The 24887-nt window shown below is 44.9% G+C and overlaps 1 protein-coding gene across 1 annotated transcript in view; it reads right to left on the bottom strand.

Moving 5' to 3' along the window:
* LOC143807321 (neural-cadherin-like) overlaps positions 1-24887 on the bottom strand; it is a 169174-nt gene that overhangs the window by 111089 nt on the left and 33198 nt on the right. The gene's annotated exons all lie outside the window — the stretch shown is intronic.

A 24887-nucleotide genomic window follows, 5' to 3' on the forward strand; every position in this document is an offset into this window, starting at 1 on the left:
GTATTATAGTAGTTATATTCCTGTACATAGGAGCTGTATTATAGTAGTTATATTCTTGTACATAGGGGCAGTATTATAGTAGTTATATTCTTGTACATAGGGAGCAGTATTATAGTACTTATATTCTTGTACATAGGGCAGTATTATAGTAGTTATATTCTTGTACATAGGGGCAGTATTATATTAGTTATATTCTTGTACATAGGGGGCAGTATTATAGTAGTTATATTCTTGTACATAGGGCAGTATTATAGTAGTTATATTCTTGTACATAGGGGCAGTATTATAGTAGTTATATTCTTGTACATAGGGGGCAGTATTATAGTACTTATATTCTTGTACATAGGGGCAGTATTATAGTAGTTATATTCAAGTATTATAGTAGTTATTTTCTTGTACATAGGGGGCAGTATTATAGTAGTTATATAATTCTACGTAGGGGGCAGTATTATAGTAGTTATATTCTTGTTCATAGGGGGCAGTATTATAGTAGTTATATTCTTGTTCATAGGGGGCAGTATTATATTTGTTATATTCTGTTTGTTAGGCAATCCCTGCATGTGTTGCAGCTGTCTAACAGCTGTGAGACATGCAGGCGCGGGGACTCAAACATATTTTTCAAGGACGCCAAAGTCACTCTGTGTTTGCACCCGAGCATGCGTGTATGACGCCTTATCCGTACACGTTCGCTCTTCACAAGTATCCAGTCTTTCTGCCTTATATTTTTCCCAGAGTTTTGAAATTTCAGTCACAATTGTTCTTTGGTACCCCATCTTTTTATGGTAATGATTAGAATATTTTTCTTGCGTTTTCTAAATGAATGGCCCCTTTAAAAGAGAAAAGGGAAAACATTATCAAAGGGTTAACCTTGAACTGTCAATCAGAAGATGCCTCTTGTTATCCTTCCCTGCAGGATTAAGATAAACAAATCACACTTATGTTGTTCCAAGTCCCCTGCACACCACTGGCAAGAACGAAATATAAAAATGGCTCTGGATTCTAGAAAATGACCCCAAAATGCCACGGTATGTCCTATCTCCTCACACACTATTCCCTAATCATAGTAATGCAGAGTATCTGCGGAGCATGGGGGGGATGTTTAACACTTGTCAGGAGCTGGGCAGCCTTGTCTGTTTGACTATGCTTTATATACAACACTGTCACTTGATGTTTCAGCTCCAATGTCACTTCTATCATTTCCAGCAAGACAGCAAATACTGCATCTAATAAAAAACACAGTATCGATATCGATTATATTCAGATTCTGCAGTGTTCAGACCCCAAATCCTCTCATCATAGCACACCAACATATTCTACATCAATTTGCGAAATGAACCAATATTCATTCTAGAGGTCACTCCATATCATTAAAATCCCACAGTTGTTTACATAAATTGATATAATTGCATGTAAACATTTTTTTACAGAGACTGTGTACAAGAATATAACTACTGTAATTCTGCCCCTATGTACAAGAATATAACTACTATAATACTGCTCCTATGTACTATAATATAACTACTATAATACTGCCCCTATGTACAAGAATATAACTACTATAATACTGCCCCTATGTACAAGAATATAACTACTATAATACTGCCCCCTGTGTACAAGAATATAACTACTATAATACTGCCCCTATGTACAAGAATATAACTACTATAATACTGCCCCTATGTACAAGAATATAACTACTATAATACTGCCCCTATGTACAAGAATATAACTACTATAATACGGCCCCAATGTACAAGAATATAACTACTATAATACTGCCCCTATGTACAAGAATATAACTACTATAATACTGCCCCTATGTACAAGAATATAACTACTATAATACTGCCCCTATGTATAAGAATATAACTACTATAATACTGCCCCTATGTACAATAATATAACTACTATAATACTGCCCCTATGTACAAGAATATAACTACTATAATACTGCCCCTATGTACAAGAATATAACTACTATAATACTGCCCCCTGTGTACAAGAATATAACTACTATAATACTGCCCCCTATGTACAAGAATATAACTACTATAATACTGCTCCTATGTGCAAGAATATAACTACTATAATACTGCCCCTATGTACAAGAATATAACTACTATAATACTGCCCCTATGTACAAGAATATAACTACTATAATACTGCTCTCTATGTACAAGAATATAACTACTATAATACTGCCCCCTATGTACAAGAATATAACTACTATAATACTGCCCCTATGTACAAGAATATAACTACTATAATACTGCCCCCTATGTACAGGAATATAACTACTATAATACTGCCCCCTATGTACAATAATATAACTACTATAATACTGCCCCCTATGTACAATAATATAACTACTATAATACTGCCCCCTATGTACAAGAATATAACTACTATAATACTGCCCCCTATGTACAATAATATAACTACTATAATACGGCCCCAATGTACAAGAATATAACTACTATAATACTGTTTCTACGTACAAAAAATAAGCTACTACAATAATAATTATAAATTGTGATTAAATTAGTAAATTTGGGTGGGGTGTCAGTGCTGGGAATCCAGGTCTCTATCACATCAGCTGTTATTATTTGGAAAAGATAAATATATGGTGGACGATCTCACTTTCTAAAAAAATAAAGAAAGAAAACCCTTTTGCATGTTGCTGAGCCAGTACAGTATATACAACCTTTAGTGTAAATTCCTGGGCCAGGGCTGAGATTCAGGATTATGAGGCCCCATGTGAATTATTTAGTATTGTATCACTCTGTAGACTGCATACGGCGCGCTGCGTTTTACAGCTGCTATTCTGTTGAGGACAGACTGGGGTGCAAAACAAGCAGAATTTCTACTGTCTCTGCTCATTTTCAGTTTAGTTTTATCGAACCACATCTTTGCTCAAAAGTCTAAACTTTTCTTGTTCTCTCCCCGTGGGTTGTGTTTTTTCCAATATCAGAGACTTCTGCTCCTCATCCCTTTACTTCTCGTATGTCTACCTAAAAAAGTAATAATACCTGGCTGGCAGTCACGGTAATAAAAAAAAGCGTATCCTCCACTTTATAGAAAAAAACAAAAAAAAAAGATTTATTTATTGGGATTAAATGTCTTTTTAGTCTGTTTTCTGTTTATGTATTTGAGGGTCTGTATTTATCCTGGGGTATTTATTCAGGTCCATATTTATTTGTAGAGACATTTCGGAGATTTGGTGTAGATTTATTTGGTGGTCTGGTAGATTTCCTTTGTATCCTGGGGTCTTTATTAATTCTACAGATTGTATTCACTTTGGGGGTCTGGTCCCAATCTGTATTTACGGTATTTAACATCTTTAAGGTCCATATTTATTCTGGGGTCTGTATTTAGGGGTCGATGTCTGAAGTCTGTTCCTTCTGGGGTCTGCACTTAATAAGTCTTTGTAGCATCAGATCTGGAGTCTATTTAGTTAGGGGGTCTCATCCAGGGTCTGTTACATGGGCTTCACTTGGGGTGGTATTATTTTCTCAGGGTCTGTGTTAGTCTTTTCGGGTGCAATCCGGGGTCTGTATTTAATTTTGTGTCTACTTGTTTTGGAATCTTGTTATTCCATGGTTTGGTTTGTGGTCTTCATAAATTTTGGGTTCTGATGAGGGATTTTCTTTTACACCATGTCTGATAGGGTTAACAGGTCAGAATTAGATGTGGGATAACTTACTGATTGTTGGGTGTCAATGTCTGGTACCCCAACTCTTCAGAGCCCCGTATTGAATGTGTTCGGCTATGAGTGAATGAAGCCGGGGTTAAGCATGAACTTCAGTCAAGATTTGACTCTTGAGAAACCCCACCATTGGGAACCAAATATCCCAGAAATCAGAAAGTTATCTCTTATCTTATGATGGGAATAACCCTTTAAATGGAATCTGTTACCATGCTTTCACCACCTAATCTGAGAGTCGCATAATGTAGAGGCAGAGACCCCGATTCCAACGATGCGTCACTTACTGGGCTGCTTGCTGTAGTTTAGACAAAATCAGTGTTTTATCAGCAGGAGAATATCACTAAAGGACTAGAAACTCTGCTTCGTAGTCCAGCCACGCCCCTACCACTGATTGGCAGAACTACTGCGCATAGACAGACATCTTCCAATCAGAGGTGTGGGTGGGGTTATACGGAGCTTAGCATTCATAGAACTGCTAGACCTGCAGCAGATAAAACCGTGATTTTATCAGTACTACAGCAAGCAGCTCAGTAAGTGATACATCTCTGGAATCAGCTTCTCTGGCTCTATAACATGCTGCTTTCAGATGGAGAAACAAAATATTCCTTTTAACTGTGAAATTTTGGCCAAGGGCAACAGCGTTTGGCCAAATTGCCCCCCCCCCCCCAAACTGCCCCCGCCCACCTGTGAGTCCACAAGCTTGTAGGATAGAATCAAAAACTGACAGTAATATCGGATCTTGTTACTATGTGACAAATATAATTTTTAGAGCAATATATATGTAACCATTCGTAGATTTTTTTTTTTGCGTTTTGTTTTAATTCCCGCTTGCCAGACTAACCTCGCCATAACCTCGTAGATATTGAGCTACTTATTTTTCATAGGATTTAATTACCATTCTTGTGAAGGGACAGCAGGACATCATTTATATCTATACAATGGAGAGCAATAGACACTGAATTGTAATGGCTTCTGGTTTAAATATCTCGGCGCTGTTGATAGAATGCTGACTCGCAGCCTCCGAGAAGCCGCCTTGCATTAATAACGCACTCGCACATATGTCCTGTCATTTTCGGCTTCCAGTAGATTAACAGATTCATCCTCAGCTCCTTCAGCCTATTTCACAATGACTGCACAAATTACTCGGCTGAAAGGAAGGCGAGGAGATGTGAACAGCTTTTCATGGGCCTCACAAGATGCTCTAAATCTGTTTGATTTTAACAAGCAACTTGACGACTGGAAGTATAAAGCATCTCCCTGAAGTTTGTTTAATGTGCGTATCTCAGCAGCGCTGCAGCCGAGCCGGCAGAAATCTACATATCCTATAGATCGAGAAGCAAAATTAACTCGAAGGCTGCCGTCATGGAATGAGGCAATCGTGCAGCAGGAGGATAATGACAATGTTTTGTGTATCACGATGCAAACCCACCAGAGTCAAAGGGAAGAATAGAATAACAATAGAACAAAGCCAAAAGCATTAAAGGGAACAGAAAAAGTTGCATGCTCCTTATAAACTTACCTTACCACAGTCCAGCAGTGCTACAAGATAACTGAGTTCACGGGAAAAGGAGGCTCTATAAGTGACATGTATCTTGTGTTACTGAACACACGCGATCACATTTGAATCCAGTTTACATATATACCAAAAATACGCTGCATAATCTATATTATACTGAGTTACACCCTGTATTATACTCCAGAGCTGCACTCACTATTCTGCTGGTGCAGTCACTGTGTACATACATTCCCGAGTTAGATCCTGTATTATACTACAGAGCTGCTCTCACTATTCTGCTGGTGCAGTCTCTGTGTAAATACATTACATTACTGATCCTGAGTTACATCCTGTATTATACCCCAGAGCTGCACTCACTAATCTGCTGGTGCAGTCACTGTGTACATATATTACGGATCCTGAGTTACATCCTGTATCATACCCCAGAGCTGCACTCACTATTCTGCTGGGGCAGTCACTGTGTACATATATTACATTACTGATCCTGAGTTACATCTTGTATTATACCCCAGAGCTGCACTCACTATTCTGCTGGGGCAGTCACTGTGTACATATATTACATTACTGATCCTGAGTTACATCCTGTATTATACTCCAGAACTGCACTCACTATTCTGCTGGTGCAGTCACTGTGTACATACATTACATTACTGATCCTGAGTTACATCCTGTATTATACCCCAGAGCTGCACTCACTAATCTGCTGGTGCAGTCACTGTGTACATACATTACTGATCCTGAGTTACATCCTGTATTATATCCCAGAGCTGCACTCACTATTCTGCTAGTGCAGTCACTGTGTACATACATTACTGATCCTGAGTTGCATCCTGTATTATACCCCAGAGCTGCACTCACTAATCTGCTGGTGCAGTCACTGTGTATATACATTACTGATCCGGAGTTACATGCTGTATTACACTCTAGAGCTGCACTCACTATTCTGCTAGTGCAGTCACTGTGTACATACATTACTGATCCTGAGTTGCATCCTGTATTATACCCCAGAGCTGCACTCACTAATCTGCTGGTGCAGTCACTGTGTATATACATTACTGATCCTGAGTTACATGCTGTATTACACTCTAGAGCTGCACTCACTATTCTGCTAGTGCAGTCACTGTGTACATACATTACTGATCCTGAGTTACATCCTGTAAATCTTTTAATATAAAAATGAAAAACATAACAATAATAGTAACAAAAACAAAACAGAAATATCAGCCAGAAAATAATCAGTATAATGAACACTGGTCCAGCCGCTCATCCTCTCCTCTCACACATATTATATATACAGAATAATAACTAATAATAACTAACATTAAGTACTTACACCTTCTGGTTCGGTCACCAAACTAAATAATAGCAAACCATATAAACAATAGCACACAAAAACAAATAAACAATAGCAAACAAAGGCTATATACACATACATATTTTTTTATTATTATTTTTTATTTATTTTAATTTTTTATTTTTATTTATTTTTATTTTTTTTTATTTTTATAAATAAAATAACCACAAACTATGCAAATATATACAATACTAAGCTAACCACCACCACACACTCAAGCACACCATTCCCAACCTCCGCACTGACCTGAGAGCTGGTCCTGCGTCTCATGCCTCAGTTCATGTCCAACGTCCATAGGCCAGATCAGGCAGTGCCAGTTGTTCCCCCAAATAACCCAGTGTCCCATAGTCCCACAAGATAAACCCACCACCCTCCTTTTCCCACCACCCAACCTAACACCTACACCCAAATGTATATCCCCATATACAATATATACAGCAGCACACACCACAATAATCACAAATCACGAAGCCCAAGTTCGAAGCCTGCAGCCCTACATCACTGTATAATGATCAAACAAAACAAAAATCTACAGTGTCAGCAGCAGCCCACCACCAGGAAAGGAGATGACCAGACTAGGGCACACTGAAAGAAAAGCCCCTCCAGAGGAGCACGGCCCTCCGTGTGCCCAGTCTCCCATACTCCAGAGAGCGCACCTTCACCAGTTCACCGAGTATGGTCCTAAACACATCGTCCACTGGGAGGATTTTTCGTTGCGTCGATACTAAGCACCGTGCGTTCCACGTGTGATACCTAACCACTGCGCTAACTAGAAATAAGGTGCAGCAGTCCCGACCACCAAGGTCTCCGAATGCTACATAGGCCAATTCCGCATAGGAGAGACCGGTCAGCCGAGACCAGCCAATGAAGGCGCCCACCCTGTTATACACCTCTGTGTTGAAGGGACAATGAAGCAGGAAGTGGTCCATGCTTTCCAGCAAGGTACCACAATGCTCCCGAGGACAATTCCTGTCCTCAGAGCTCCTACACTTCAGATTGTCCCTCACACACAGTTTCCCACGGAAGCAGCGCCAACCAAGTCCCAAAACTTCGAGGGGATACTGATAGAATTCAAAAGATGCAAACCCACCCCAAGATCCCGACTTGGGCAGTCCCTGAGCGCCAGAGGCCTCTGGAAATGGGTCAACAGAACCCTATTGTCAAGGAGTTTCCTTGGCAGAGTCCTGATCGCCCACATTCCCAGACCCCACCGACGAATTACCTTCAGAACCAAGGTAGCGTAAGCCGGAAGATGTCCATGCGGTGTGCGAAGATCCTTCACTTGCCCTCCTGTCTCCCATTCCTGGAAGAAAGGCTGAAACCATCCCTTACAGGAGAATACCCACAGAGGAGACCTCTCTTTCCAGAGGTTTGCAATATTGATCTTAATGAAGGTATCCACAAGGAATACCACAGGGTTGACCATACCCAACCCTCCTAGTCTCCTCGTACGGTAAGTAACCTCCCTCTTGACTAGGTTCAGTCTATTCCCCCATAACAGTTGGAAGAACAAACTGTAGACCCAAGTCCAGAGAGATTCCGGCAGGATGCACACACTGCCCAGATAAATCAGTAAAGGGAGCAGGTAAGTTTTGATCAGGTTTACCCTTTCCCTTAGGGTCAAAGACCAACCCTTCCATTGGTTCACCTTCTGAGGGGCGATCTCTAGCCTGCTGTCCCAATTTTGTTTGGGGTAATCCCCCTGGCCAAATTCGATGCCAAGGACTTTTGCAGAGACTTTGGGTCCTGGAAGGGTGTCCGGGAGATCAAAACCAGGATCTCCTCCCCCCAGCCAGAGACTCTGACACTTATCCCGGTTGATCGTGGACCCAGATGCCTCCGAGTAGCGATCTACCTCTGACATCAGCCACCCTGCCTCCTCGTGAGAGGAAACAAACAGTGACATCATCGGCATACGCCAACACCCTCAGTGTGGCTTCCGGTGCTGCCTGGTCCATCCCGATCCAGCCAACGGTCCACGCTCCACCCTCCTAAGAAGAGGGTCAATCGCAAACACGTACAGCAGCGGGCTCAAGGGACAACCCTGGCGAACACCAGACCCAACCTCAAAAGAGCTGCCAATCCAACCATTCACAAGCGGGAAACTCTCTGCCCCACTGTACAAGGTCTTAAGCCAATCAACAAACCCCCCCAGCAGGCCATATCTCAGAAGGACGGACCAGAGGTACTTGTGATTAACCCAATCAAATGCTTTTGCCTGGTCCAGTGACAGCATGTACCCCTTCCAGTGACCAGCCCTACCCTGCTCCACTGCCTCTCGGACACAGAGCACAGCACTAAATGTGCTGCGGCCTGGAACAGAGCAATGCTGGACCTCCTAAAGGAGTCGGGGTGCAAATTTCACCAGCCGATTAAACAGCACCTTTGCCAGAACCTTCCTGTCTGCATTGAGAAGCGCTATGGGACGCCAATTCTCAATGCAAGATGGGTCCTTACCCTTTGACAAGATGATCAGAGCAGACCTCCTCATTGACTTCGGCAGAGTGCCCGAGGAAAGACACTCATTGAATACCTCAGTCAAGAGGGGAACCAAAACGTCCTTAAAGGTCTTACAGAATTCAGATGTTAAGCCATCTGGACCAGGCGATTTTTTTTGGGGGGGGCAAGCCCTTCAATCGCCAACTGAACTTCCTCTTCCCTGATTATTTCTGTCAAAACGTCAAGAGAGGGGTCTACCCCTGGTTCGGGGACGGCTTCAGCCAGGAAAACCAACATCTCATCCCAATCAAGATCCCTCTTCCCCAAGAGGTGCGAGTAGAAGGATCTGACAACCTCCAGGATCCCTGATCTGGATCGTCTCAGGGACCCCGTAGTGTCGACCAGTCCTGTAACTACTTTACTATTCACTGACATCTTGCAGTTTCTGTAAGGGTCGGGCGAGCGGTACTTCCCGTAATCCCTCTCAAAAACCAAAGATGCCTGTCTATCGTACTAACCCCTCATAAGCAAAGATTTCACTCTGGAGATCTCCTCGCGGCTACCTCCAGTTGAGACAAGATGCTCGAGTTTCCTCCTCAGACCCTGATACAGGCGGTACTTGCTCAGACTCCTGAGGCTCGAGAGCTGGCGGAAGAATCTTGCCACCCTTTCCTTGAACATCTCCCACCACTCTGACTTACTACTACAAAGATCCAGTAAGGGTACCTGGCTCTGAAGAAAATCCTCAAAGGACTGTCTTATCTCCGCTTCTTCCAAGAGAGACGAATTGAGCCTCCAAAAGCCTCTTCCCATTCGGAGGGTCTCTGTAACATTCAGAGAAAGCAAAATTAAACAGTGGTCAGAGAACTCCACCTCAACAACAGACACTGCTGAAGAGACAGCTTCCTCCTTTAAATAAAACCTAAAATCTATTCTGGACCTACAGTTACCTCTATGATAGGTGAACCTCTCGTGGCCTGGGGTGTGCCGAATGTGGACATCCACCAGGCGAGCCTCACTAGCTGTACTATTAAGGGCGACGCTATCATAAGTCAACTTGTCTCTGGAACCTCCTCTATCTCGGGGCCTCGTGACAGCATTGAAGTCCCCTCCAAAGACAACCTGCCGACTTGTAAAAAGGTAGGGCTTGATCCTCATAAAGAGACACTTCCGGTCCCACTTAGATTGGGGACCATAGATGTTGATGAGCCGGAGCTCTTGTCCCTTCATGAGGACATCTAAGATCAGGCACCTCCCCATTTCTAACTCAATAACCCATCGGCATTCCACCGGTGCGGAAAAAAGGACCGCCACTCCGCTATACGGCTTGGCCGCAAGAGACTAATAGGAGGGCCCGAGTCTCCACTCCCTTTTAGCTTTAAACACGTCTGCCATGTTTGGCAGCCTGGTCTCTTGCAAAAAGAAAATGTCAGCTTCAACCCGGCTGAGAAAATCAAAGGCCGCAAATCTAGCTGTATTTGGCTTTATGCTGGCGACATTAATGGACGCCAGCGTCAACGGAGTGGGTACCGCCATCATTGGTGATTGAGTTAGATGGCTTTCTTCTTCCCACTCCCCTTATCCTCTGCCTCAGAGGAGGAATCCTTCCCCCTCTTTAATGACATAGGTGTCCATTTCCACATGTTTTTTTTTTTTATCCTCGTCTCCAGACTCTGGGCCAGTCCCTCCCTCCAAGGACCTTACATTCCCAGAAGAATGAGACTCGGCGCCCTCTGTAAGCCCCGCTGAAGCCGGAACCTCACCCTCAGCTTCCTCCTCAGATGAAGAGATGTTCTCAAGGGCTTGGAACTGGTTAGAAAGACCAACCAGAGGGGAGTCAGTTTTTCCTTCCTTAGGTACCTTGGTCAGAGCGGGAGAAGATGTTTTATCTCCCTTCTTTCTCTTCTTTTTGATGGCAAGCTTACACTTTTCCTGTAGCCACTGCCTATTATCCTCATCCATACTTTCATAAAGGGAGGATTCGGAGGCAGTGGCGGTTTCCACCCTATGGATCCTGTTGTGTATCCGCTTTTTGGGCTCCCCTGGTGGTTGCTGGTGGTACTGGTGGCTTGTTTGCACTTTGCTTCTTCTGTTCACCTGCTTCCATCAGTGTTTGGGAGTTTCCTATTTAGCCTTGCTCTCCAGTCATTTCCTTGCCGGTCATCATTGTAACCAGAGCCTTCGGTTGCATGTTCCTGCTACTAGTCTGCTGATCAGCTAAGTGGACTTTGTCCTTTTGTTTTGTACCTTTTGTCCAGTTTGCAGTTTTTGTAATTCTCTGTAGCTGGAAGCTCTTGCGGCCTGAAATTGCCACTCCTGTGTCATGAGTTGACACAGGAGTCTTAACCCCTTCATGACCCAGCCTATTTTGGCCTTAATGACCTTGCCGTTTTTTGCAATTCTGACCAGTGTCCCTTTATGAGGTAATAACTCAGGAACGCTTCAACGAATCCTAGCGATTCTGAGATTGTTTTTTCGTGACATATTGGGCTTCATGTTAGTGGTAAATTTAGGTCGATAATTTCTGAGTTTATTTGTGAAAAAAACGGAAATTTGGCAAAAAATTTGAAAATTTCGCAATTTTCACATTTTGAATTTTTATTCTGTTAAACCAGAGAGTTATGTGACACAAAATAGTTAATAAATAACGTTTCCCACATGTCTACTTTACATCAGCACAATTTTGGAAACAATTTTTTTTTTTGCTAGGAAGTTATAAGGGTTAAAATTTGACCAGTGATTTCTCATTTTTACAACAAAATTTACAAAACCATTTTTTTTTAGGGACCACCTCACATTTGAAGTCATTTTGAGGGTTCTATATGGCTGAAAATACCCAAAAGTGACACCATTCTAAAAACTGCACCCCTCAAGGTGCTCAAAACCACATTCAAGAAGTTTATTAACCCTTCAGGTGTTTCACAGCAGCAGAAGCAACATGGAAGTAAAAAATGAACATTTAACTTTTTAGTCACAAAAATGATCTTTTAGCAACAATTTTTTTATTTTCCCAGCGGTAAAAGGAGAAACTGGACCACGGACGTTGTTGTCCAATTTGTCCTGAGTACGCTGATACCTCATATGTGGGGGTAAACCACTGTTTGGGCGCACGGCAGGGCTCGGAAGGGAAGGAGCGCCATTTGACTTTTTGAATGAAAAATTGGCTCCAATCTTTAGCGGACACCATGTCACGTTTGGAGAGCCCCCGTGTGCCTAAACATTGGAGCTCCCCCACAAGTGACCCCATTTTGGAAACTAGACCCCCCAAGGAACTTATCTAGAAGCATAGTGAGCACTTTAAACCCCCAGGTGCTTCACAAATTGATCCGTAAAAATGAAAAAGTAGTTTTTTTTCACAAAAAAATTATTTTAGTCTCAATTTTTTCATTTTCACATGGGCAACAGGATAAAATGGATCCTAAATTTTGTTGGGCAATTTCTCCTGAGTACACCAATACCTCACATGTGGGGGTAAACCACTGTTTGGGCACATGGTAAGGCTCGGAAGGGAAGGAGCGCCATTTGACTTTTTGAATGAAAAATTATCTCCATCGTTAGCGGACACCATGTCGCGTTTGGAAAGCCCCTGTGTGCCTAAACATTGGAGCTCCTCCACAAGTGACCCCATTTTGGAAACTAGACCCCCCAAGGAACTCATCTAGAGGCATAGTGAGCACTTTAAACCCCCAGGTGCTTCACAAATTGATCCGCAAAAATGAAAAAGTACTTTTTTTTCACACAAAATTTCTTTTAGCCTCAATTCTTTCATTTTCACATGGGCAACAGGATAAAATGGATCCTAAAATTTGTTGGACAATTTCTCCTGAGTATGCCGATACCTCATATGTGGGGGTAAACCACTTTTTGGGTGCATGGCAAGGCTCGGAAGGGGAGGCGTGCCATTTGACTTTTTGAATGGAAAATTAGCTCCAATCGTTAGCGGACACCATGTCGCGTTTGGAGAGCCCCTGTGTGCCTAAACATTGGAGCTCCCCTACAAGTGACCCCATTTTGGAAACTAGACCCCCCAAGGAACTAATCTAGATGCATAGTGAGCACTTATAACCCCCAGGTGCTTCACAGAAGTTTATAACGCAGAGCCGTGAAAATAAAAAAATAATTTTTCTTTCCTCAAAAATGATTTTTAGCCCAGAATTTTTTATTTTCCCAAGGGTAATAGGAGAAATTGGACCCCAAATTTTGTTGTCCAGTTTGTCCTGAGTACGGTGATACCCCATATGTGGGGGTAAACCACTGTTTGGGCGCACGGCAGGGCTCGGAAGGGAAGGCACACCATTTGGCTTTTTGAATGGAAAATTAGCTCCAATCATTAGCGGACACCATGTCGCGTTTGGAGAGCCCCTGTGTGCCTAAACATTGGAGCTCCCGCACAAGTGACCCCATTTTGGAAACTAGACCTCCCAAGGAACTAATCTAGATGTGTGGTGAGCACTTTGAACCCCCAAGTGCTTCACAGAAGTTTATAACGCAGAGCCGTGAAAATAAAAAATGTGTTTCCTTTCCTCAAAAATATTTTTTAGCCCAGAATTTTTTTATTTTTGCAAGAGTAACAGGAGAAATTGGACCCCAAAAGTTGTTGTCCAGTTTCTCCTGAGTACGCTGATACCCCATATGTGGGGGTAAACCACTGTTTTGGCACACGTCGGGGTTCGGAAGGGAAGTAGTGACGTTTTGAAATGCAGACTTTGATGGAATGCTCTGCGGGCATCAGGTTGCGTTTGCAGAGCCCCTGATGTGCCTAAACAGTAGGAACTGCCCACAATTGACTCAATTTTGGAAACTAGACCCCCAAGGGAACTTATCTAGATGTGTGGTGAGCACTTTGAACCCCCAAATGCTTCACAGAAGTTTATAACGCAGAGCCGTGAAAATAATAAATGTTTCCTTTCCTCAAAAATATTTTTTTAGCCCAGAATTTTTTATTTTTGCAAGAGTAACAGGAGAAATTGGACCCCAAAAGTTGTTGTCCAGTTTCTCCTGAGTACGCTGATACCCCATATGTGGGGGTAAACCACTGTTTGGGCACATGCCGGGGCTCGGAAGGGAAGTAGTGACGTTTTGGAATGCAGACTTTGATGGAATGGTCTGCGGGCATCATGTTACGTTTGCAGAGCCCCTGATATGCCTAAACAGTAGAAACCCCCCACAAGTGACCCCATTTTGGAAACTAGACCCCCCAAGGAACTTATCTAGATGTGTGGTGAGCACGTTCAACCCCCAAGTGCTTCACAGAAGTTTACAACGCAGAGCCGTGAAAATAAAAAATCATTTTTCTTTCCTCAAAAAAGATGTTTTAGCAAGCAATTTTTTATTTTCACAAGGGTAACAGGAGAATTTGGACCCCAATATTTGTTGCCCAGTTTGTTGTGAGTATGCTGATACCCCATATGTGGGGGTAAACCACTGTTTGGGCGCACGTCAGGGCTCGGAAGGGAAGTAGTGACATTTGAAATGCAGACTTTGATGGAATGGTCTGCGGGCGTCACATTGCATTTGCAGAGCCCCTGATGTGCCTAAACAGTAGAAACACCCCACAAGTGACCCCATTTTGGAAACTAGACCCCCGAAGGAACTTATCTAGATGTGTGGTGAGCACTTTCAACCCCCAAGTGCTTCACAGAAGTTTATAACGCAGAGCCGTGAAAATAAAAAATAATTGTTCTTTCCTCAAAAATTATGTTTTAGCAAGTAATTTTTTATTTTTGCAAGGGTAACAGGAGAAATTGGACCCCAACAGTTGTTGCCCAGTTTGTCCTGAGTACGCTGGTACCCCAAATGTGGGGGTAAACCACTGTTTGGGCGCACGTCGGGGCTTGGAAGGGAGGGAGCACCATTTGACTTTTTGAATGCAAGATTGGCTGGAATCAATGGTGGCGCCATGTTGCGTTTGGAGACCCCTGATGTGCCTAAACAGTGGAAACCCCTCAATTCTAACTTCAACACTAACCCCAACACACCCCTAATCCTAATCCCATCTGTAGCCATAACCCTAATCACAACCCTAACCACAACACACCCCTAACCACAACCCTAACCGCAACACACCCCTAACCCTAATTCCAACCCTAATCCTAACCCTAATCCCAACCGTAGCCCTAATCCCAACCCTAACCACAACTGTAACCCCAACACACCCCTAACCCTATCCGTAACCCTAACCACAAGCCTAATCTTAACCCTATTTCAAACCCTAGCCCTAATTCCAACCCTAACTCTAATTCCAACCCTAACCCTAAGGCTATGTGCCCACGTTGCGGATTCGTGTGAGATTTTTCCGCACGATTTTTGAAAAATCTGCAGGTAAAAGGCACTGCGTTTTACCTGCGGATTTACAGCAGATTTCCAGTGTTTTTTTGTGCGGATTTCACCTGCGGATTCCTATTGAGGAACAGGTGTAAAACGCTGCGGAATCCGCACAAAGAATTGACATGCTGCGGAAAATACAACGCAGCGTTTCTGCACGGAATTTTCCGCACCATGGGCACAGCGGATTTGGTTTTCCTTAGGTGTACATGGTACTGTAAACCTGATGGAAAACTGCTTCGAATTCGCAGCGGCCAATCCGCTGCGGATCCGCGGCCAATCCGCTGCGGATCCGCGGCCAATCCGCTGCGGATCCGCGGCCAATCCGCTGCGGATCTGCTGTCAATCCGCTGCGGATCCGCGGCTAATCCGCTGCGGATCCGCTGCCAATCCGCTGCGGATCCGCTGCGGATCCGCGGCCGATCCGCGGCCGATCCGCTGCCGATCCGCTGCCGATCCGCTGCCGATCCGCTGCGGATCCGCTGCCGATCCGCTGCGGATCCGCGGCCGATCCGCTGCGGATCCGCGGCCGATCCGCTGCCGATCCGCGGCCGATCCGCGGCCGATCCGCTCTGTGTGCACATGCCATAACCCTACCCGTAACCCTAACCCTACCCCTAACCCTACCCCTAGTTCTAACCCTAGTTCTAACCCTAACCCTAGTGGAAAAAAAAAAAAAAAATTCTTTATTTTATTATTGTCCCTATGGGGGTGATAAAGGGGGGGGGGTTATTATTTTTTTTTATTATTTTGATCGCTGTGATAGAACCTACCACAGCGATCAAAATGTACCTGTAAGGAATCTGCCGACTGGCAGATTCGGCGGGCGCACTGAGCATGCGCCCGCCATTTTCCAAGATGGCGGCGCCCAGCGAGGAGACGGCCGGACACCGGGAGGATCGGTAAGTATGAAGGGGTGGTGGGGGGGTGGATCGGAGCACGGGGGGGGGGGGGAACGGAGCACAGGGGGGGTGGGTCTGAGCAAGGAGGGAGCGGACAGGAGGACGGGGGAGCCGGCAGGCGGACGGAGGGGACCGGACCCCATAACGGAGGACGGGGGGGGCGATCGGTGGGCGTGGGGGGGGCACTTCAGTATTTCCAGCCATGGCCGATGATATTGCAGCATCGGCCATGGCTGGATTGTAATATTTCACCAGTTTTTTAGGTGAAATATTACAAATCGCTCTGATTGGCAGTTTCACTTTCAACAGCCAATCAGAGCGATCGTAGCCACGGGGGGGTGAAGCCACCCCCCCTGGGCTGAAGTACCACTCCCCCTCTCCCTGCAGATCGGGTAAAATAGGAGTTAACCCCTTCACCCGATCTGCAGGGACGCGATCATTCCATGACGCCACATAGGCGTCATGGGTCGGATTGGCACGGGTTTTCATGACGCCTACGTGGCGTCATGGGTCGGGAAGGGGTTAAAGTAATTTCAGGATGGTTTTTGAAAGGGTTTTCAGTTGACCGTGAAGTCCTCTTTTGTATCCTTCTGCTATCTAGTAAGTGGACCTCTCTTTGCTAAATCTACTTTCATACTGTGTATGTCTTTTCCTCTTAATTCACCGTTATTACATGTGGGGGGCTGCTATCATCTTTTGGGGTATTTCCCTAGAGGTAAGCCAGGTCTGTTTCTTCCTCTACCAGGCGTAGTTAGTCCTCCGGCTGGCGCGTGGCATATAGGAAGCCGTAGGTATGCTCCCTGGCTACTGTTAGTTGTGTGGTAGATTTAGCTCACGGTCAACTCGAGTTTCCATCACCCGAGAGCTCGTTCGTTACTTATGTGTTTTTTACGTTCCCTTGCCATTGGGAACCATGACAGTATGACCGGCCTGCAAAGTGTTAATTGTTTGGGCTGAAGCAGGAGAAAAAGAAGTGTTGAAGGGAAATTTTTTTTTTTTTCTTTCCCTCAGAGTTTTGCTGCTTAGCTGTCATGATTCTCAATGGCGAGAGAACATAGCCCAGCATATATGAGAACTAGCTCTTGGAAGATGGAAACTATACTGACCATGAACTAAACCTGCCGCACAACTAGAAGTGGCCGGGTAGCATGCCTACGTTTTTTATCCCTAGATGCCCAGCGCCAGCCGGAGAACTACCTAATCCTAGCAGAGGAAAAGACAGTCCTGGCTCACCTCTAGAGAAATTTTCCCAAAAGGCAGACAGAGGCCCCCACATATATTGGCGGTGATTTTAGATGAAATGACAAACGTAGTATGAAAATAGGTTTAGCAAAATCGAGGTCCGCTTACTAGATAGCATGAAGACAGAAAGGGCACTTTCATGGTCAGCAGAAAACCCTATCAAAACACCATCCAGAAATTACTTTAAGACTCTAGCATTAACTCATAACACCAGAGTGGCAATTTCCGCTCACAAGAGCTTTCCAGACACAGTAACGAAACAGCAGCTGTGAACAGGAACAAAATGCAAAAACACACAAGGACAAAAGTCCAACTTAGCTAGGAGTTGTCTAGTAGCAGGAACATGCACAGAAGGCTTCTGATTACATTGTTGACCGGCATGAAACTGACAGAGGAGCAAGGTTATATAGCGACTCCCACATCCTGATAGGAGCAGGTGAACAGAGGGGATGATGCACACAAGTACAATTCCACAAGTGGCCACCGGGGGAGCCCAGAATCCAATTTCACAACAGTACCCCCCCCTCAAGGAGGGGGCACCGAACCCTCACCAGAACCACCAGGGCGATCAGGACGAGCCCTATGAAAGGCACGGACAAGATCGGAGGCATGAACATCAGAGGCAGTGACCCAAGAATTATCCTCCTGACCGTATCCCTTCCATTTGACCAGATACTGGAGTTTCCGTCTGGAAACACGAGAGTCTAAGATCTTTTCCACAACGTACTCCAACTCACCCTCAACCAACACCGGAGCAGGAAGCTCAACGGAAGGCACAGCCGGTACCTCATACCTGCGCAACAATGACCGATGAAAAACATTATGAATCGAAAAGGATGCAGGGAGGTCCAAACGGAAGGACACAGGGTTAAGAATCTCCAATATCTTGTACGGGCCGATGAACCGAGGCTTAAACTTAGGAGAAGAAACCCTCATAGGGACAAAACGAGAAGACAACCACACCAAGTCCCCAACACAAAGCCGAGGACCAACACGACGACGGCGGTTGGCAAAAAGCTGAGTCTTCTCCTGGGACAACTTCAAATTGTCCACCACCTGCCCCCAAATCTGATGCAACCTCTCCACCACAGCATCCACTCCAGGACAATCCGAAGATTCCACTTGACCGGAGGAAAATCGAGGATGAAACCCCGAATTACAGAAAAACGGGGACACCAAGGTGGCAGAGCTGGCCCGATTATTGAGGGCGAACTCCGCCAAAGGCAAAAAAGCAACCCAATCATCCTGATCCGCAGACACAAAACACCTCAAATATGTCTCCAAGGTCTGATTAGTCCGCTCGGTCTGGCCATTAGTCTGAGGATGGAAAGCAGACGAAAAAGACAAATCTATGCCCATCCTAGCACAGAATGCCCGCCAAAATCTAGACACGAATTGGGTCCCTCTGTCAGAAACGATATTCTCCGGAATACCATGCAAACGAACAACATTTTGAAAAAACAGAGGAACCAACTCGGAAGAAGAAGGCAACTTATGCAAGGGAACCAGATGGACCATCTTAGAGAAACGGTCACACACCACCCAGATGACAGACATCTTCTGAGAAACAGGCAGATCCGAAATAAAATCCATCGAGATGTGCGTCCAAGGCCTCTTCGGGATAGGCAAGGGTAACAACAATCCACTAGCCCGAGAACAACAAGGCTTGGCCCGAGCACAAACGTCACAAGACTGCACAAAGCCTCGCACATCTCGTGACAGGGAAGGCCACCAGAAGGACCTTGCCACCAAATCCCTGGTACCAAAGATTCCAGGATGACCTGCCAACGCAGAAGAATGAACCTCAGAGATGACTCTACTGGTCCAATCATCAGGAACAAACAGTCTACCAGGTGGGCAACGATCAGGTCTATCCGCCTGAAACTCCTGCAAGGCCCGCCGCAGGTCTGGAGAAACGGCAGACAATATCACTCCATCTTTAAGGATACCTGTGGGCTCAGAATTACCAGGGGAGTCAGGCTCAAAACTCCTAGAAAGGGCATCCGCCTTAACATTCTTAGAACCCGGTAGGTAAGACACCACAAAATTAAACCGAGAGAAAAACAACGACCAGCGCGCCTGTCTAGGATTCAGGCGCCTGGCAGACTCAAGGTAAATTAAATTTTTGTGGTCAGTCAATACCACCACCTGATGTCTGGCCCCCTCAAGCCAGTGACGCCACTCCTCAAAAGCCCACTTCATGGCCAAAAGCTCCCGATTCCCAATATCATAATTCCGCTCGGCGGGCGAAAATTTACGGGAAAAAAAGGCACAAGGTCTCATCACGGAGCAGTCGGAACTTCTCTGCGACAACACCGCCCCAGCTCCGATTTCAGAAGCGTCGACCTCAACCTGAAAAGGAAGAGCAACATCAGGCTGACGCAACACTGGGGCGGAAGAAAAGCGGCGCTTGAGCTCCCGAAAGGCCTCCACAGCATCAGGGGACCAATCAGCAACATCAGCACCCTTCTTAGTCAAATCAGTCAATGGTTTTACAACATCAGAAAAACCAGCAATAAATCGACGATAAAAGTTAGCAAAGCCCAAAAATTTCTGAAGACTCTTAAGAGAAGAGGGTTGCGTCCAATCACCAATAGCCTGAACCTTGACAGGATCCATCTCGATGGAAGAGGGGGAAAAAATGTATCCCAAGAAGGAAATCTTTTGAACCCCAAAAACACACTTAGAACCCTTCACACACAAGGAATTAGACCGCAAAACCTGAAAAACCCTCCTGACCTGCTGGACATGAGAGTCCCAGTCATCCGAAAAAATCAGAATATCATCCAGATACACAATCATAAATTTATCCAAATAATCGCGGAAAATGTCATGCATAAAGGACTGGAAGACTGAAGGGGCATTTGAAAGACCAAAAGGCATCACCAAATACTCAAAATGGCCCTCGGGCGTATTAAATGCGGTTTTCCACTCATCCCCCTGCTTGATTCGCACCAAATTATACGCCCCACGGAGATCAATCTTAGAGAACCACTTGGCCCCCTTTATACGAGCAAACAAATCAGTAAGCAGTGGTAACGGATATTGATATTTAACCGTGATTTTATTCAAAAGTCGATAATCAATACACGGCCTCAAAGAGCCGTCTTTCTTAGACACAAAGAAAAAACCGGCTCCTAAGGGAGATGACGAAGGACGAATATGTCCCTTTTCCAAGGACTCCTTTATATATTCTCGCATAGCCGCGTGTTCAGGCACAGACAGATTAAATAAACGACCCTTAGGGTATTTACTACCCGGGATCAAGTCTATGGCACAATCGCACTCCCGGTGCGGAGGTAGTGAACCAACCTTGGGTTCTTCAAAAACGTCACGAAAGTCAGACAAGAATTCAGGAATCTCAGAGGGAATAGATGATGAAATGGAAACCAAAGGTACGTCCCCATGAGTTCCTTTACATCCCCAGCTTAACACAGACATAGCTCTCCAGTCGAGGACTGGGTTATGAGATTGCAGCCATGGCAATCCCAGCACCAAAACATCATGTAGATTATACAGCACCAGAAAGCGAATAACCTCCTGGTGATCCGGATTAACACGCATAGTCACTTGTGTCCAGTATTGTGGTTTATTACTAGCCAATGGGGTGGAGTCAATCCCTTTCAGAGGTATCGGAGCCTCCAATGGCTCCAAATCATACCCACAGCGTTTGGCAAAGGACCAATCCATAAGACTCAAAGCAGCGCCAGAGTCGACATAGGCGTCCGCGGTAATAGATGACAAAGAACAAATCAGGGTCACAGATAGAATAAACTTAGACTGTAAAGTGCTAATTGAAACAGACTTGTTAGGCTTCTTAGTACGCTTAAAGCATGCTGATATAACATGAGTTGAATCACCACAATAGAAGCACAACCCATTTTTTCGTCTAAAATTCTGCCGCTCGCTTCTGGACAGAATTCTATCACATTGCATATTTTCTGGCGTTTTCTCAGTAGACACCGCCAAATGGTGCACAGGTTTGCGCTCCCGCAGACGCCTATCGATCTGAATAGCCATCGTCATGGACTCATTCAGACTCGCAGGCACAGGGAACCCCACCATAACATCCTTAATGGCATCAGAGAGACCTTCTCTGAAAATCGCCGCCAGGGCGCACTCATTCCACTGAGTAAGCACAGACCATTTGCGGAATTTTTGGCAGTATATTTCAGCTTCATCTTGCCCCTGAGACAAGGACATCAAGGCCTTTTCCGCCTGAAGCTCTAAATGAGGTTCCTCATAAAGCAACCCCAAGGCCAGAAAAAACGCATCCACATTGAGCAACGCAGGATCCCCTGGTGCCAATGCAAAAGCCCAGTCCTGAGGGTCGCCCCGGAGCAAGGAAATTACAATCCTGACCTGCTGTGCAGGGTCTCCGGCAGAGCGAGACTTCAGGGACAAAAACAATTTGCAATTATTTTTAAAATTTTGAAAGTGAGATCTATTCCCCGAGAAGAATTCAGGCAAAGGAATTCTAGGCTCAGACATAGGTGCATGAACAACAAAATCTTGCAAATTTTGTACCTTTGTGGCGAGATTATTCAAACCTGTAGCTACACTCTAAAGATCCATTTGAAACAGGTGAACACAGAGCCATTCAAGGATTAGAAGGAGAGAAAGAGAGGAAGGCTGCAGCATAGGCAAACTAGCAAGTGATACAATTAAGAGCACACTCAGAACTAGAGGAAAAAAAAAAAAAAAATTGTAGCAGACTTCTTTTTTCTCTCCTTTCTCAGCCAGTAATTAACCCTTTTTTGGGCCGGTCAAACTGTCATGATTCTCAATGGCGAGAGAACATAGCCCAGCATATATGAGAACTAGCTCTTGGAAGATGGAAACTATACTGACCATGAACTAAACCTGCCGCACAACTAGAAGTGGTCGGGTAGCATGCCTACGTTTTTTATCCCTAGATGCCCAGCGCCAGCCGGAGAACTACCTAATCCTAGCAGAGGAAAAGACAGTCCTGGCTCACCTCTAGAGAAATTTTCCCAAAAGGCAGACAGAGGCCCCCACATATATTGGCGGTGATTTTAGATGAAATGACAAACGTAGTATGAAAATAGGTTTAGCAAAATCGAGGTCCGCTTACTAGATAGCATGAAGACAGAAAGGGCACTTTCATGGTCAGCAGAAAACCCTATCAAAACACCATCCAGAAATTACTTTAAGACTCTAGCATTAACTCATAACACCAGAGTGGCAATTTCCGCTCACAAGAGCTTTCCAGACACAGTAACGAAACAGCAGCTGTGAACAGGAACAAAATGCAAAAACACACAAGGACAAAAGTCCAACTTAGCTAGGAGTTGTCTAGTAGCAGGAACATGCACAGAAGGCTTCTGATTACATTGTTGACCGGCATGAAACTGACAGAGGAGCAAGGTTATATAGCGACTCCCACATCCTGATAGGAGCAGGTGAACAGAGGGGATGATGCACACAAGTACAATTCCACAAGTGGCCACCGGGGGAGCCCAGAATCCAATTTCACAACACTTAGCCCTTAATTGCTGTCTAGCTGCTTCTTACCTCCTCTTAACCCTTGAATGGCTCTGACCTTAACTGTTTAACATGGATGTCCAGAGTTTGGCCGCAGGTTTAAATAATCTTGCTACGAAGGTTCAAAATTTACAAGATTTTGTTATACATGCTCCTATTTCTGAACCTAAAATCCCTACACCAGAGGTGTTTTCCGGAGATAGATCTCGGTTTTTGAATTTCAAATATAATTGTAAATTATTCCTTTCTCTCAGACCTCACTCCTCAGGAGATCCTGTCCAGCAGGTTAAGATTGTAATCTCTTTGCTGCGAGGTGACCCTCAAAATTGGGCATTTTCATTGGCACCAGGGGATCCTGCGTTGCTCAATGTGGATGCGTTTTTCCTGGCTTTAGGGTTGCTTTATGAGGAACCTAATTTGGAGATTCAAGCTGAAAAAGCTTTGATAGCCCTATCTCAGGGGCAAGATGAAGCGGAGATATACTGCCAAAAATTTCGTAGGTGGTGTGTGACCGTTTTTCTAAAATGGTTCATTTGGTGCCATTGCCTAAGTTGCCTTCCTCATCTGAGTTGGTCCCTCTGTTTTTTCAAAATGTGGTTCGCTTGCATGGTATTCCGGAAAACATCGTTTCTGACAGGGGTACCCAGTTCGTGTCTAGATTTTGGCGGGCAGTCTGTGCCAGGTTGGGCATTGATTTGTCCTTTTCGTCTGCATTCCATCCTCAGACCAATGGCCAGACGGAGCGAACTAATCAAACTTTGGAGACTTATGGATCAGGATGATTGGGTTGCCTTTCTGCCGTTGGCGGAGTTTGCTCTTAATAATCGGGCTAGTTCTGCCACTTTGGTTTCTCCTTTCTTTTGCAATTCAGGGTTTCATCCGCGTTTTTCATCTGGTCAGGTTGAATCTTCGGATTGTCCTGGAGTGGATGCGGTGGTGGATCGGTTGCATCGGATTTGGGGACAAGTGGTGGATAATTTGGAATTGTCCCAGGAGAGGACTCAGCAGTTTGCTAACCGTCGCCGTCGTGTTGGTCCCCACCTTCGCGTTGGGGACTTGGTGTGGTTGTCTTCCCGTTTTGTCCCTATGAGAGTTTCTTCTCCCAAATTTAAGCCTCGGTTCATCGGTCCTTATAGGATTTTGGAGATTCTTAACCCTGTTTCCTTTCGTTTGGACCTCCCGGCATCTTTCGCTATCCATAATGTGTTCCATCGGTCGTTGTTGCGGAGATATGAGGTACCGGTGGTTCCTTCTACTGAACCTCCTGCTCCTGTGCTGGTGGAGGGTGAATTGGAGTACGTCGTGGAGAAGATCTTGGACTCCCGTATTTCCAGACGGAGACTTCAATATCTGGTTAAATGGAAAGGCTATGGTCAGGAAGATAATTCTTGGGTAACTGCCTCTGATGTTCATGCCTCGGATTTGGTTCGTGCCTTTCATAGGGCTCATCCAGATCGCCCTGGCGGTTCTTGTGAGGGTTCGGTGCCCCCTCCTTAAGGGGAGGGTACTGTTGTGTATCCGCTTTTTGGGCTCCCCTGGTGGTTGCTGGTGGTACTGGTGGCTTGTTTGCACTTTGCTTCTTCTGTTCACCTGCTTCCATCAGTGTTTGGGAGTTTCCTATTTAGCCTTGCTCTCCAGTCATTTCCTTGCCGGTCATCATTGTAACCAGAGCCTTCGGTTGCATGTTCCTGCTACTAGTCTGCTGATCAGCTAAGTGGACTTTGTCCTTTTGTTTTGTACCTTTTGTCCAGTTTGCAGTTTTTGTAATTCTCTGTAGCTGGAAGCACTTGTGGGCTGAAATTGCCACTCCTGTGTCATGAGTTGACACAGGAGTCTTAAAGTAATTTCAGGATGGTTTTTGAAAGGGTTTTCAGTTGACCGTGAAGTCCTCTTTTGTAT

The sequence above is a fragment of the Ranitomeya variabilis genome, chromosome 2 (genome assembly GCF_051348905.1).
Source record: "Ranitomeya variabilis isolate aRanVar5 chromosome 2, aRanVar5.hap1, whole genome shotgun sequence".
Taxonomy (NCBI): domain Eukaryota; kingdom Metazoa; phylum Chordata; class Amphibia; order Anura; family Dendrobatidae; genus Ranitomeya; species Ranitomeya variabilis.